The following is a 14,642-nucleotide window of genomic DNA, read 5'->3' as shown; positions in this document are numbered from 1 at the left end:
TCACTTCAGGCCTGTATTTTATGTTCTTATAAAATACAGTGTATTTGTAAACAGTGAGAGAATCTACATATATAATCTTCATACACCGCCTTTCGGAAGACAGCCAAGCATCCTTCTTTTGTTGTTAGCCTTTGCTATTTCAGCAAATTTATTTTTTTTTTTCCATGTGCTCTTTCATTTCTAGACTGCTTCGGCTCAACCCAATTTCTTTTTAAGTCAGTGGAAGGATCTAATGTCAGTGGGAGCTACCTGAGGTCACTGAGGCTAATTTCACACTTTGGGAAAACAAAACAAAACAAAACAAAACAAAACAAAACAAAACAAAACAAAAACAAAAACAAAAACAAACCAACAAAATAAAAACACCAAAGAGAAATTCATTTCAACGTCACTGCATCAACTCTTGATAGATTGATCCTGAAGAAGACTTAAAATGTAATTAGATGTTGATCACTGCTCATATCTAATCTCTTCTTTATCTTTGCCAAATATTCACCAGCCTTACATTTTGTCTTCACGTGGAGAAGGGTCATCCATGCTTGCCAGAAATTCAGAAGGTTACATAAGGATGGTTCCACTCACCTAACTGCTTTTCTTTCACTATCAACTAATCCAGTGAATGAAGCACTGCTGTTTAAGATGGTATTAAGCATGGTGCAATATGTACCACGGCACAATTATTTTCGATCAAATTATTCTTTTTATTCAAGCGTGTTTTTTTTCCTGGTGAGTGGCTGTCAACTACTTGCATTAGCTAATCCACAGAAGACATGCCAAGAAGTGTCATGGTATTTGTCATCGCTGCATTTATGCGAGTCACATCTTCCTGGATCTCAATTTCTTCATTTGAAAAAGTAGAAATAGGTGATTAACGCTTATTTCTTGGGTGGCAGCCTAAAAATATTCAGATATACTACCCATCATTAGTAGCTATTTTATTAATTTCCACATTTACTTTATGACCTTGTCTTGGTAGCCATTTCATTCCTAATGACTGAACTTTGTACATCTGCTCCTACTAAAATGTACCACTGGCTGCTCATAGTACTCACTGCCATGGCATTAAAACACACAAGTAACCCAAAGAGTATGCAAGTCCCTCTGTCACAATTCACATGTCCACTGATATCTACTCTAAGGTAGCATCTTCTACCGAGGTTTTAAAGCACTGGAGTTTCTTAAAAATAAAGATTACAGTCATTTCACACACTTTCAAGGAAACTGCTCTCTTTTAGATAGCAAGTCAGCTAGCATTCAGCTGAAGCAGTATGTTAAAAAAGAATCCCCAAAACCTCTAAACAGACTAAAACATACAAACAAGAAGGTTTCTTTTCGTTCTTTTTTTTTTGGTAAAATTTTTCTAGCCTCACAAGTATGGAATTTCTGGTTTCATGAAAAACATTTTTCTGATTTTAATGTAATTTACACTATGTCTCTAAACGTGTAGCAGTAAATCTTTAAGACTGGTGAACTGTTTCCTACAGCTGATTTGACACTGTTGTAGAGAAAAAGTAGGCAGGAAAAGAGAAAAAAAAAAAAGTTTTACATTTTACCCTTAAAACAGTTAATCTTCCTCTGTAAAATTGTAAAATTTATTCTATAACTCAAATACATTGATCTCTTTTTAAATAAAAAGAAAATCCCTTGAAGTAAAGGATTTTAAAAAATTTAAAAAAGGAAAAGCAGTTGTCCACTAAAATATGTGGGGAAAGTATTTCAGCCAACTGTTGTTTTAAAGATCCTAACCTTAAGGCCACATCAGCCTTGAAGTTCTGCTGCACAGCTTAAGTGTGTTTTGGAAAAATTGGATGAAAATCAATGCACTTCTGATGTAAAGTGTTAAAAATCCTTTTAAAGAAAAAGAATTCTATATCCTAAGGCATGAGAACATCTTAAATACATATATCCATCATCCTGTCCATTTCAGATAATTTAAGACATCTAAAATTAAATGTGATTCCTGTGTGAGTGCCATGATTTTTGCACTTTGGTGGAGAAAGAAAACTTCAGAGTCTGTGGGTGCAGTTGTGGTGACTCCTCTTACACTGAGCAGTACCTTTTCCTGTGTTGTCCTACAGCCCCTTCTAGATATAGAACATAGGCTGGAGAGCAGCATCCTAAATGATTAATATTAATATTGAGACAAAAAGCAGACCCATTTGAAGTGATCCTAAATTTTCTCATTGCATTCTGTCCCTGGGACTGGATATGCCTATTGCATCTTTCAGGTATTTGATTCCACTCACCCTTCTTCATCCCACCCTTCTAGATATGTTTGAAGATATTACTCAGACTTTTCCTAGTGAAAACAACTAGACAAAGATCCTTTCGAAAGCTTCTTTCTACCTCTTTCCTTAATCACACGAGGCATGGTTGGAAAGTGATGTAAGGCTTGGCTGCCCCTAGGGACTGAGCACTCAAAGCTCCTCCTGATTGCTTGGGGAACAAGAGAGCCAGGGGGGATCCTAAATCAAACCCTGTCTCTCACTCACCAATGTGCTGATTCCTGCAACAGCTCGCTTTCATTAGGAACGTTTTCTTCAATTAAGGGAGGTATTGTCAAGTACTTTTAGAGCTCTTAATTTGTTATTTTTTACTGGTTGAATTTTTTAATGCCATCTCAGAGCCCATGGCATCTTCTGGGACAATATATTTTCTGCTCCGGTGCCATGACATACCACCATAAAATGCAGGGCTGTAAGAGCCTATAATAATTTATGAAAATACATTAGGTACTCATGTATAATTTATCAAATTGGCATTATGGAGGCAGGACTATGCCTGACTGACAAATATTACCTCTGAAAGAGTGTCTCGTGCAGCCACACAGGGAAGAATCCACTTGCTGACATTCACTGAATTACAGAAAATGTTTTACTCCACAAACTGGGCACTCCAAGAAGTGAAGCTGAGAAGTATGAAAGCAGTCCTTGATCTTAGTGTTTTGGCTCCAAAGTGGTACTCTCCACAAGATTCAGGTAGGAGCTTCAATACACACAGAACCTGGAGGAAGCTATGTTTTTAAGGGAAGAGTGATATGAAGACCATTCAAATTTGACGCAGTATCTAGAGTAGATTTCGCAAAAAAAAAATTGTGGGACACATTCAAAATTTATTCAAAACTGAAGTAAAGAACCTGCTGAAACTTTGAGATTCCCATTTCCTAGGGCCTGCTACACCTACAGTAACAGCTTAAACATGACTTCACACAGCTTTTGGGGCTGAACACTCTTCCACTCAATTATGCTCCCACTGAAATGAATATGAATTGTCTCATCTTGGAGAAAATCTCAAATTCCATTGGGTTGGATCCAAAATAAAGGTTTGAATGTTATTCACACTGTATTTTTATTTTCTAGACAGAGAATTCTGAGCAGAGCCCTGAGCAAAGCCTCTGCAGTATGGTCACATATATGATGATATATTTTTCAGAACAAACTGGCTATGCTCTGGGTTGAGCCAGCAATTTAGTCACTGGCTGTGCTGCCATAGCCTTTCTTCTGATTGTCCTGACCTGACCAGCTGCTGGTAAAATCAACTGATCACACAGCACTGTATGTCTAACTTTTTATCCAGTCTTCAGAAAAAGAGAATAATTTAGAGCCTGGAGTTACCAAACATGGCTTCTAGCTCAAAGTTCAGGGGCTGCAGCTTTCAGGTTTCTTTACTAAAATTACTAATTTTGGTATTTTTTATAATAGCAGATGGAAGCTGATAAATTCCTTTTGAATTGAATAGCACACAGTAAAAAATTGCTCACTGTGACTCTGAACTAAATTTGTTCATTAATTCAGGACTGAAAGGATGCTAATATCCTTAGGAATCTGAATTTCATGCACTAATATTATTTTCATGGCATCAAAATTATCTGTTTCCTCTGGGGAGGCAAATAACTCAGTGGGTGGGCTCTGGTCTGGGAGCTAGGGCATTTGAGGTTTTTTTGTATTGTGAAACCAGTTGAGAAATACTTTTAATGAGTCACAATTCTCAGAGTACAATTTTGTTTCCTTTAAAACACTGGAGGTTTTTTTTTTCCTCATAAAAATATCATTCCATTGTAAGCAAAAGCAAAACAAAAAGGGTTTCTTTTTGGAAAGCTTGTATTTTACTAATCAATTTCCTTTTATTACTTGTGGAGGAATCGTCTTCCTTTCCTTGCTGCTCTTACCCTCCATATTTTGGATGATGTCACCTTATTACTTCTCTTAGATAAATTCCACCAAATATTCTTCTATCTACCTACAAGTACACAGGCATGCCATTATCTGAGCCCTTCGTGATAACAGCAGACTCATCTTCCAGTTTCTCCCTGAGGCAAGTCATCTTATCTCCATCATCTTAAGAAATGACAAGACACAGAAGTCTAAGATTGCAAACTCAGACACCTCAACTCCGAATAAGGATATCAGCTAAATATTAGATTAAAATCTAGATTTGAAAGTGTATTAGATGTGCAGGATGGGGGGGAAACCAAAAAAATATTGGTTATTTTTGTTTTTTTGCTGTTATTTTAGGTAGATTTTTGTGCCCAACTTGAATGAAAAGAAGGCCTAGAAATGCAAATATCCCTTCAGAACTGAAATTTCACTTCTTGCACATTTATACAAATGATACATCTCTTAAGATACATATTACAAAGAATCCAGCCTCAGTTGAATAAATATAATTAATATGAATAATACATAGAAATTGCTCTGTTTCTTTCATGTTACCTTGGCTGTGTGGTCTACAAATAGAGAAAATGATCCTGGCCTAGTTCCAGCTGGCTTATGTAGTGACAGAGGTAGTCACAGGAATTCAGATTTACAATGTTCATTGGTGACATATTCTCCAGGAATCAAAATATACTTTCCAAAGGAGTTTTGAGGCCCTTTTTGGGAAGCTTTAAGGAAGAATCGAGCTTCTTAAAATAATTTAAATCAGTAAACTGAAGAATCATAGCCTGGCATGAAGACATGATAATACCTTGGGATCTAGCTGCAGTACACTTTCATATTTTGTGTGAAATCTATCTAAGAGATTAGAAATTACATGCATAAAACATCTGGCATTTTTTACTATTTAAAGGACGGGGGGGCGGGGGGGGGGGGGAAGAAAGCAAGGCCTGAATGTTGTTGCCTAGAAGTGTGTACACTTGTTTATTTTCAAAAGTTGGTAGAGAGCTTACAGGGAGCAGCAGGGTAACGGAATATTCATGAAGCAAATGCCCTTCACTTAGCAGAGGGCAAAGGAAAGCAGATTGCTAAGCCCCTCCAAACTTCCTGCGCAAGGAGCTCACACTACGGAATAATGAAACCTGTGTTCGCCACGCTGCAGCACATGAGCGCTAACCTGGTACCGCTCGGTTTTCACCTCTCTCTTCCCTTTTGACTCCTCCTCCTGTTTTCAGGCATGGATCCCTGGTGCTGCTGCACAGTGCCCCTTTGACCACAGCTGCAGCGGCACTCACCTGCAGAGCTGATCACAGCCTCGCAGGAGCACTCCTGCTTTTGGGGACAGACTGAGAAGATGAAAAGCACCACGGGGCTGCTGCAAGCACGGTCCTCGCCTGTCAATACCCGAGCAGGGGCGGTGAGGGCCCATCACTTGCTGGCCCAGAGATGGAACCCGTTTCTCATGGTGTTTCATGGGTTTATTTTCTAAGAGCACTGCAACAACCAGAGGAAAACTTGATCTCCATTATGTCTGGACACAGACAGACTTCAGGACTCAACCGGTCGGTCTCCCACCATACACAGGTGCCAGCCGTTCTCAGCCCCGCAACCGCAGAGCATCCCGAACGCCAGAAAACTTCCCCCGGCGTTAGAGCATCCCAACAACTCGAGCATCCCAGCGCAGGCGGACGCGCCGAGCCATCCACGGCGGAGGCGCTGCCTGTCGCGGCTCACAAAGCAGCGGCGGGGGCAGCGCCCTGCCCCGGCCCGCCCGTGGCCGCTCGGCGCGGCCAAGCGCAGCGATTGTCGCTGCCGGGCACGCGTGTGGCCGTGGCGGCCGCCCGGGCCGACAGATTGGTGTCAGCTGCCCGCGGCCCGGCCGCGCTCCCCGGGGCCCCGGGCAGGGCCGGGCGGCGCGCACGACCGGCGGGCACGGAGCAGCAGGTGGCCCCCGCGGAGGTAATCAGGATCGCATTCAGCGCCAGAGCCGCCTCAATTTTCAGCCCCGCGTACGCCGAGGGGCCTGGAGCTGCCTTGTTAATGCTGCAGGGAACACGTGGGACACATCGACTGCATTAATTGCCCCCGCTCATTCAGCAGCGGATGAATTATAATGTTACCACTCCAGGGTAAAGCAAACACCTATCATAACAATCATGTCATTAGTGTGCAGATGCCGGCTGCTCTGCTTAACCTTTTGTATCTTATTTATTTATTTATTTATGGCATGCAATAGGAATATTTTTTATTGTTTTTCATGTAATTGATTTTTAGGTTGCGAGTGTAAACCCTTGAAACAAGCTCGGCACATTGCTTAACAGCCAGGAATAAACGCACGGACTGGCAAAGCACCGATTTAAGTTGCTTTAGGGAGAAAGAGCAAGGCTTTAAAAGTTTATGTTTGCAGTTTGGTTTATCCATTGCAGCATGACTGTTACATTCGTTATTCACATAGCATGAGCTCCAGGAGGACTAATGGTCCTTAAAAAGTGCAACAGCCTTAGAAATACTTCTAATTTAACTACAGCTACTAGCGACCAAAGATTATATATGCACACCCAGACAAATAAGACATTCTGGTTTGAAAATTCTTATCTCTGCAGAAAATCTTCCTGTTCACTGTTAAGTACATACAGGCCTATGTGGAGACACAACACACACACATAGATGTACATATGTACATGGAAATTCCTTTTTATATATGAAACTGCACATGTATAATCTACATGTAAAATACTATCTTGGCTTTGAGTTGCTTTTGCTCACATATGCAGCACAAAGCTTCTTTGAGTGTTGCAACATCATTATCATATAATAAATGATCCTGAGCTGGTGCCATGTTCTCATTTGTCTTTAATTGAGCTTTATTCTCTGTTTAATGATATCCTTAAATGGAAAGTGTCCTTGGAACTTCCCACTATATGTTCCTAAAGCACTCAAATACTCTTTCAGATGTTTCCAAAATCCCTTGCCCTGGTCATTTTAAAGTAGGGAGCTCACTCCCAGCAACCCAATCAATTGCTCATCTAAGCTTCCAGAAAGCAGTTGGGGGGGGGGGGGGGGGGAGGGGGAAAGGGGTTTGCATGGTTTGACATTTGATCCTGACTCTACACTGATATCTGTTAAAACATACAGATCCCTTATGCTTGTGAAGACCCTGATGGATCCAGCAGTTTTGGGTCACTGTGTATTGCAACACCATAGAGAAGTTAACTGTTCATTCATCTTACATACCTGAGCATCAGCATGCATTCTTTGTGAAGGTGGAAAGGTGTTCCCCATCTTCTGTCTGCCCTCTCCCACCACTTCTCCATGCCCCCTTCATTAGTTAATCAACTGAGATCCCAGACTTGTAGACATTTGCCAGTCAAATGCTTGATGTTACCTGCTGCAAATAATATCCAGAGGCTCAATGGAAATAACCACATGGTGTAAAGCCAAGCTTGCAAACTGATCTTTTAGTGATTTGCACCTAAAGCATGATACAAGCGGTGGGAGATGTGCATGGAGAATATCACTGCACTGTTTATACAAGCGTAGAATTGCATTATTCAGTGTTTGATGCTATTATAGTGAATTTGGTTTAGAATGAGATCCAGCAGTAGACACATAAAGCGTCATAAAGCAAGAGTAAGGCACAGGGGAGGAACGATTGAGTAGTATCAATACAATTACTGATACTAAATACGTGTGAAACTGTAGCAAGAGTAAGCATATGGCAGGATGAGGTTAAGGATGAGGTTAAAGTTTTATGGTTATTGTTTTGGTGTTTTTTTAAAGTCGTTAGTTGATGACTAATTTTATGTAGTTGCTTGCGGTTTGTGAAATGGAGAAGCCATTTAAAATGGTTTAGTCACATTTTAGCCTTAAATGAGTATTTAATTTTTACATATGCATGTAAAACCATGTTTTTTATTGGTATTTCCACTGAAAATTGCTGTGATTCAGCTCTTTTGGATGCATTTCAAAAGTGTAAAGTGGATTTATGTTCCATAATCAGTAGAAGGTGTATTTCTCTGAAATCAAAGAAGCCATTTTTTATTATGATGGTGGATTCATGTGAGAATATAATAGCATTTTCTGGTATGCTATATTTCTATAAAACCAGAATACAGTCTTACATAGCCCTTATAATGCTATATACAAATACATTAAACACTATAATCTTTTTTCCATACTTCCCCTTTAGATTGTTTGTGAATGGGAGAATTCATCTTTCAGACTTTCATTTGCTTTATATGTGCAAGTACACACTGTCAGACTAAAAATTCTGCAGTTTCAGAAAAGTGATTTTATGAACAAAATAAAAACTTGCAATTGTATCCTGTGTGATCATTTTTTCCCCCACCAGATAATATTTATGGCATGTTTTTTCAAGCACGCATATTTGGTCAATCAAAACCAAACAGTGTTATTCAGTAGTACATGGGTGTCTGTGCATTTAGTTTCCCCCAATGTAAACTAGGCTAAAATCAACTTTATGCAGACCTTTTTTCCAAAAAACAGTCTCCAAAAAAAAAAAACTACTGTAAAAATGAACTGATATGAAAATGGGTTCTTGTATGTAAAGTAGTTTCCTACACTGGATGTTTTTACTTAGCTTGCTGAAAATGGTGTGTCTGCACAAATAATGAATTTGTGCTGCCATCACACCGGTTCTTACATTTTCCTATTTGAAAAATATGTGTGAAATATGGGCATGCTGTAGTTTGGGAAATAAGTCCTTTCTTTTTGATTGCATAATATTCTACTATTAATTAGTAGACTGTAATTAGTAAAACATTTGCTGGTAATTTGACCTGCTGCAATATATTGACATTTGATTACCAAGTTTTAAACCTATGTTTGTTATTTGCTAGCATATGTGCACATATTTATAGGCACTCCAGCAGCAGGTACCTATGGACAGGATTGTATCTATGGATGGAAGAGTAATAGATTGTTAGGCACACTTATGATTTATTAGATATTTTTGCTAATCCCCGGATGATGACCAAAAATCTAACCCAAAGATGAGATGCGTTCCAGTTTGTTATAACAGTTACTGTAGGAATATTATTCAGACATGAAAACCACTTATGGTGAAGTTTGCAAATAAATAAGCTTATAAACTTAAATACTGAGTTATATAAACTGAGATTCTGCTAAGGCATTTTTTTTCCTAGGTAGTCACAGATTGTTTTATACCCAAGTAACTGGATAATTAAAATAGCTTATAGCTCCCCATATAATATCCATTGTTCTATTAACAACACTGCTAAGAAATATAAAATTACATTCAGGGCTGTTTTCTTAAACCCTTCATAAATATTTTAGAAGTTAATTAGGAGACTACAGGTATGAATAGACCAAGATTTATTCATAATTAAAAATCAGATATCACATGTCACCTCTTCTGATAGAGAAAAACCTTTAATTGCCCCTAATTAGGCAATTGTCCCTATAGTTTGCTGAAGAGGATTGAATTGGAATGAACATGGTAAAAAGAGATGGTCATGGTAATAAGCTAAGTTTCTTTCATATTCTTTGTTTTGTTCCCTTTTTTTTTTTTTTTACATGTTGGTACAGAACATGGTAGAAATAGTAAAATATGCATATCTTACAGATACATTAAATCACAGGAAATACCTTTATGTAAAATTTGATATAATTTGGCTTCTGACCTTTACCTAGTGCCTCATAACTTTTCATGCCAATTATTTTGTTTTCCTTTACCAAAACGTGAACAAAAATTGAGCTCATGAATGACAATATATTCCTTCAAGCGACCTAAGCAATATTCTTCCAAAGTTGTAATTAGCATTCCAATTTTCTCAGTAGATTTTCTAGACCCCAAATTATTGGGGTAAATTACTGATCCAAACAAATACCAGACACATTGTTGCTCGGGTATCTGACACTGAAATATAGTGGTATGATATCTGTGCATAGCTAGAGCAGTTCTAAGAAGATATGGGGTTGGCCAAAAATTTTCTTTAGTGCAGTCATTTACATTAAAGCATCTTTCTATAAATGGTGCAATTTCCTGTAATATGAACATCTACATATTTTGCCAAACTCAGTCAGGACTACATATGCTATTTGATAGTTAAGGCAGTTTTAGTGGAGTTTTTACATCCTGTAAAGATTTGTACACATGCTTTACCTGGCATACTAAGTCCCTTTGGAGTCACTGGAACTTCTCACAGTGCACAAAGCTAAGTCTGAAGAAGCTGTTGCTGTGTACAAGCCAAGGGGTTGCCTCTGGAATATTCTTGCCCCTATACTAAGTGTTTTTCTAATCAATTTGATATTTTATTTTGCTTAGAAATTCCAAGCTACAAACCTGCTTGGACTTGACTCACCCTCTATGTTCAGGCATGAAACTCTTTTCTCACAGACCTGATGGCCCTTGTTCTTTTGGACTAGCCTATGGTTTGACAAATGCTCATTCTTATGATATGACTGTGCCAGTCTTGTGCCTGCTGTCATAAACTAAGTAATAAAACAAAATATTAGTTATTTAGGACAAAAGCATTTCAAGGCATTTCATATCCTTCAGTTAATCATACTTTTCTGCTCAAAGTTCAATAATTAGACATCTTTTGGAAGTTCTTCCTACTCTATCTATCTATCTATCTATTTATCTATCTATCTATCTATCTATCTATCTATCTATCTATCTATCTATCTTTCTATATCTATCAATTTACCAATATACCTACATATCTTCCTATGTACCTATTAATACACACGCACACACACACACACACACACACACACACACACACACATATATATATGTACACTGTTGCTTATACAATTTCTGGATAATGATCCTTCATTTTGCCCTATCTACATAATCTTTAACTCTTTACTTTCTTTAGGTCTCCAGGATTTATCATTTAGGCTACTGGTAATGCTCTTGATTTTCCTCATGGTTTTTTGTTTTTTGGTTGTTGTTTTTTCTTTTCTTTTGCCCTTTGTAGCACCTGTAACTTCAATGCTTTTGTATAGATTTTAAACATTTGTTTTTTAGCATTGGCAGAGGCTTTGAAATTAGGCCAGACTGTCCAGATCATAGGGTTGTTAGCAGCATCAAAGGACCATGCTGAATGTCATCAGTCATTTATAGCCTTGCATTTCAAAGTCTCTGTTACTTTAACTCTGGAGACAGGATTCTTGAAGCCTGCAGGTCACCTCTCAGCATTTGCAGTGTGTACTGCAATGTCCTTGTCTTCATTTGTCATGTTGCTTTCCAGCTCGTGTTTCTTTTCCCCCTTTGGCAATACAGGAATACTAAAACTTCTGTTAAAGAACAGCTGCTAAATGGCAATGCTGTCTTCCAACTGTGGGTTTCTGAAGGTGTTGAGAAAACATCTTAGTTCTTTAGATTACCTTAATCTTTTAGAGACACATCTCCAAGACATTGAGAAACACAGTAGCAAGTTAATTTTTGAGGAGTTTCCAGTGACCTTTCCTACTTAATGCAACCCAGAGCTGGAGCTCCTTAAGCTACATCTCAGCAGAACCAGAGGGGCTCATGCATCTTTAAAGATATTTGTGATATTAATGAATTTATTTTGACAAGAAATTATTTTACAGGTGGGGTATGTCTCAGCCTAATTTCAGCCATCCAACAGTGGGGTGTCCTATTTCAAATGGTCATGTAGAGTCCATTTACAGTCACTGCAGTTAGAGGCACACCTGTGTTTTGGAAGTAGTTCATTCCATCTATTTCAGATGCTCATTTTGAAGATCAATTGCCCTCTACAGGTTTATTTCTCCTTTCAGTGACTTTATATCTAGGCTCAATGACCAGCTTAGACTGGATGCTCAATTTTCATACTGCTAAAAGTATGTGAAATTAATTTAACTTTAATTTTGTCACATTTGTAGAATTGAAAGAATTTTATTGATAGCCTATTACATGAAGTATAGGGTCAGATTCTCTATTTCTCATTTTGTTGGCAAAATCTGATCTGCATGCCCAAAGCTAAAATTCAGATTCTTAATTAGTCCTTCCTAGAAGTAATTGAAATCTAGATATAGCCAGTTACCATCTCTAGATAAGAGAAACACTTACTGGGCAAAAGTGACACATGGTCCAGTGCATGTATTGTATGTAAATATGTGCTCAGGGTTATATCCTTATAGAAATACATGGAGATACAAATTCATACACACAGAGAGTCATAGCCCAGTTCTGCTGATAGTGTTGTCAGTTAAATGCACGTGTGCATGGTATGAGTGAATGCAAATGTCTGAACAGTGAAAAGAAATAAGGTCTGTGAAGCTGTTAAAACTTACAGACCAAATATTAGTTCTCCTTTAATCAAAAAATACCATTGATGGTCTTCCAAGAGAGTCTAATACTCTGTATTTCACAACACATTATGATCAGTCACAGAACACCTGTAAAGAGTTAGCCTAGGCATGAATGATTTCCTAGTGGTTTATGAACATCAAGATTGGTGAATTGTAAGGTATTAAACCTTCGGAAACACTTAAAGGAGACTGACAAGAACCTGTGTACTAATGTATGATTTACAAGCCAAACCACTTTCCATGATATTTGAAAAGTCATGGTAGTCAGATGAGATCCCAGGTGACTGAAAAAATTAAAACACAGTACTCACCTTAAAAAAGGGTGGAAAGGAGCACCTTGGGAACTACTGACCTGTCCTCACCTCTGTACCTGGGATCATCATGGAACACATCCTTCCAGAAACTATGCTAATATGCATGGAGAACAGGGAGGTGATTTGAGACAGCCAGCATAGCTGGCATCAAGTGCATGTCCTATCTGACCAACCTAGTGTCCTTCTATGATGGAAAGGGAAGGCCTTTGACACAATCTCCCATAACATCTTATATTCTAAGTTGGAGAGAGACCAATTTGATGAGTGGACTGTTTGATGGGTAAGAGAGTGGTTGGATGGTCACATCCAGAGGGCAGTGGTCATCATCTCTGAGTCCCATCTGACATCAGCCACTCAGGAGCCCATACTGGGACCAGTCTTATTTAATATCTTCATCAATTACATAGAAGAGAATATCAAGGGTACCCTTAGCAGATTTGAGGATGACACCAAGCTGAGTGGTGCTGTTACTACACCTGAAGGATGGGATGGAATCCAGAGGGATCTTGAGGGAACAAGTTCAAGAAATGGGTTCATGGGAATGTCATGAGGATTAACAAGGGCAAAAGTGCAAGGCATAGCACCTGGGTCAGGGCAACCTCTAGAATCAACATAGGCTGAGGAATGGACAGATAGAGAGCAGCCCTGCTGAGAAGGACTTGGGGATGCTGGTGGATGAGAGGCTGGATATGATCCAGCAATGTGCACTCACAGCCCAGAAAGCCAGCTGTGTCCTGGGCTGCATCAAAAACATCATGGCAAACAGGGCAAGGGAGGGAATTCTGCCCCTCTGCTCTGCTCTGGTGAGACCCCACCTGGCCACATTTGATGGTGCTCAGAGGAACTTGGTCTAGTGGAAGGTGTCCCTGCCCATGGCAGGAGAGTTGGAACTAGATGATCTTTAAAGTCCCTTCCAACCCACGATATTCTATGATTCTATGATTCCATGATTCTATGATTCTAAGAATCTATGATTCTATGATTCTATGACCTAAGCAAACCAGATGTGAAAATGAAATTTTTATTACAAGTTTATTTAAGGGAAATGAAAGAAAACATGCTAGTTTTGAATGGAAAGCTCTTCTTTTGAAACCCTGAACCCATCGTTTCTGTCAGATAGGTGTCATGACTGGTTATGTGACGACTAAGCCTATATAGCATTTTGGGGGGCTTCACTAAAGGAGGAGATGACCTTGGCAAAGAATCTTATAAGTGCTACCTGCAGTGCTACAATTTCCAGCTACCAGGAGCACGTTGGGCCCTGTATGGTCAGACACATCCTAAGGAGATATTAAAACTATGTCATTTAACATGCCCAGAGACAAAAATTACTGGCTTCTCACAGGCTGTGGCCTGCCAACGAATCTGGTCTCTGGGTAAATGGGGTGAACAGAGGCAAACCTTGGAGACCGGTAGAGTTACAGCCTCAGATTCTGTACTTGTCAGCCTTCTGCATAAAGCCAGTTACAGCTGATGGCACGGTCAGTACAGAGGGAGACCCAAATCAGAGCCAAATGCAAGGTCTCATGACCTCAACAGGTCCTCCATGTGGAACCCAGCCCCAGCCGAGTATCTCCTTGAACCTGATGTAAACAATCTGCTGTTCACAGGCTTAAAGGGGACATCTGTGTCCACACAAACTAGTTTGTGAAACAATATCAGCACACACACCTTTCTCCCAAACTATACCTCTGCAGGTATAGGTGATATATACACCTCTGAGGTTTAGTTTTGTTGATGCTAGTGATGCTGCTGAGAGTCCACACAAGGCAGGTATATTTTTAGTGCTTTCTGAATTTTATGAATACCTGAACCACATGCTTTGGATCTGCTTCTTGAGGTATTTCAATACTTGTCTAAAGTAGAA

This window comes from Cinclus cinclus, chromosome 2 (assembly GCF_963662255.1).
Source record: "Cinclus cinclus chromosome 2, bCinCin1.1, whole genome shotgun sequence".
NCBI lineage: Eukaryota > Metazoa > Chordata > Aves > Passeriformes > Cinclidae > Cinclus > Cinclus cinclus.
The sequence above is the reverse complement of the archived record's forward strand: the minus strand, read 5'-3'. Positions refer to the sequence as shown.